This window comes from Macaca mulatta, chromosome 9 (assembly GCF_049350105.2).
Source record: "Macaca mulatta isolate MMU2019108-1 chromosome 9, T2T-MMU8v2.0, whole genome shotgun sequence".
Classification (NCBI taxonomy): Eukaryota; Metazoa; Chordata; class Mammalia; order Primates; family Cercopithecidae; genus Macaca; species Macaca mulatta.
In genome coordinates, this window is record NC_133414.1 from 84941385 (window position 1) to 84943795 (window position 2411).

At 36.7% G+C, this 2411-nt stretch overlaps 1 pseudogene; it reads right to left on the bottom strand.

The window, feature by feature from the left end:
* Positions 1–1141: 1141 nt before the first annotated feature.
* LOC697019 (annexin A2 pseudogene) lies at positions 1142–2150 on the bottom strand (annotated as a pseudogene).
* Positions 2151–2411: the final 261 nt, after the last annotated feature.

Sequence of the window (2411 nt, forward strand, 5' to 3'; positions counted from 1 at the left end):
AAAAGGAATAAATAAAATTTCACTTTTGTAAAATAATATGATTGTACATAAAATTCAAAAGAACACAGGTAATTTTCAAATTTGTGTAAGTTTTTATAAGGTAATGAACAAGAGTAAACAAACATATATTGTATTAGTCTATTGTCAATTAACTATTGACAATAATTAACAATAGTCAATTAACTATTGTTAATTGTTAATTATTGCAATAGACTAATACATGTATTAGTAATACATATATTGTATTACATATATTAGTAATACATATATTGTATTAGTCTATTGCAATAATTAACAATTAACAATTACATATTAAAATGCAATTTAAATGTTATTAAAATATAAAAGATCTACAAATAAACAAACATACAACTTATTTGGACAAATTATAACATATCACTAGAAAAATTTTTAAAAATCTAAATTAATAAAGTATTATGTTATGACCAGGATTGTAAGATTCATTTGTAACAATGATAATTTTACCCATATTGATTATAGTTTAAAATTATAACGGATTTGTAAATCCTAGCCAAGTTTATTTATTTTTGAACATTGAAAGGATAGAATTTGTCAAGGTTTCCTTGAAGAATAACAATGTGGCATGACTTGTTCTACAGATACAATTTTGTAATATAAAGTTACAATATTTAGTATACATAAAATCGTTTTAGTAAATGGTAATGAGAAAATTAGATACGCTTATTTGGGAAAAAAAAAAGACTCAAATGTGAAGTCATGTCAATATAGAATAAAATACAAAAAGCAAAATACTAAAGGATCCAAAAATTAATATGTATAAAGATATTCATAACTTCAAGGTATATAAACAATTTCTTTTGTTTCTAAAGTACAAATTCAGTTTATTCATCTGTTTCTGACACAGTACACAGGAGGCAAAGTGTTTCACACCATAGACTTCACTTCCAATTCCCTGGAATGTTCATTTCTTTGGCTTACAGGAGAGACTAGACAGGAAAGCCAGGCTATGCTTAGGCAACTAAAATGAGGTTGGGGACAATGCTAACGTCATCCTCACAGGGACGGCCACAGGGACTGTTAGTCGCAAGCTGGTTTTTCTAGACCTGTTAGCTGGAAGTATGGGGAGCACCATTTCTGGAAGCTCAAGCTATGTTGCGCTTCAGTCATCTCCATCGCACAGGTACAGCAGTGGTTTCTGAGTAGTCGCCCTTAGTATCTTGCTGAATGTAATAGTACAGGGACTTGCCATACTTTCTCTTGAATTCAGGCCTAATTTTCAACATGTCCACTTCACTGCGGGAGACCATGATTCTGATCAGGACCTTATCTCGAATCCCCTTGCCCTTCATGGAGTAGTACACTCGATCAGCAAAATACAGGGGCTTATTCTGAATGCACTGGACCAGGTTCATGAAAGCATTTTCCAGGTCTCCTGTAACCTCTTTCTAGACGCTCTCTCTTGATGGGCTGTAGCTCTTGTACCTATCAAATAATTTCTGGAGGTGGGACACGGTCTGCTTGGTCATGATGCTGATCCACTTGGGAACATCAGTTCCTTTCCTCTTCACTCCAGCGTCACAGAAATCCCGGGCATCTTGGTCAATCAGTTCATAATCAATGACAGAGCCATCCTCTGCTCTTCTAACCTTTGCCAGGGCAACCATCAGCTTGCAGAAGTCACCATATTGTCCAAAATAATGTCCTTCTCCAGATCAGTTTTGTACATTTCCTTGTAAACTCTGTTAATTTCCTGGAGCTCCTGGTTGGTTGTTGAGCAGATGATCTCAACAAGGGAGTCCTCGTCGGTTCCCAGCCCCTTCATGGAAGCTTTTAGCTCAGAAGCATCATACTGAGCAGGTGTGTTCAATAAGCCCCATATCACCATCTCCAGGTGGCCAGATAAGGCTGACTTCAGTGCTGATGCAAGTTCCTTTTTGGTCCTTCTCTGCCAGGCAAAAGCACTATCCTGTCTCTGAGCATTCCTCCTGTTGGTCAAGATGTTGACAATGGTGACCTCATCCACACCTTCGGTCGTGATGGTTCTTTCAATGTTCAAGGCATCCCACTCAGCATCAAAGCTGGTGGAGGTTTTGACTGATTCAATGCACTTGGAGGGAGTGATCACCCTCCAAGCTGAGCTTGCACAGGATTTTGTGAATAGTATACATTTTGAAGGAAGCTGGGCTGGGTGCTGAGAACTAAGAGCGTCCCCAGATGTTGAGCAAAAAATTTTCAACAGAACACAAAAAGCACTGATCATTAAGTTTATTTTTATTTTTATTATTTATTTTTATTTTATTATTATTATTATTATTGAGATAGACTTTCACTCTTGTTGCCCAGGCTAGAGTGGAATGGCATGAACTCAGTTCACTGCAACCTCTGCCTCCTGGGTTCAAGTGATTCTCCTGCCTCAGCCTCCTGAGTAG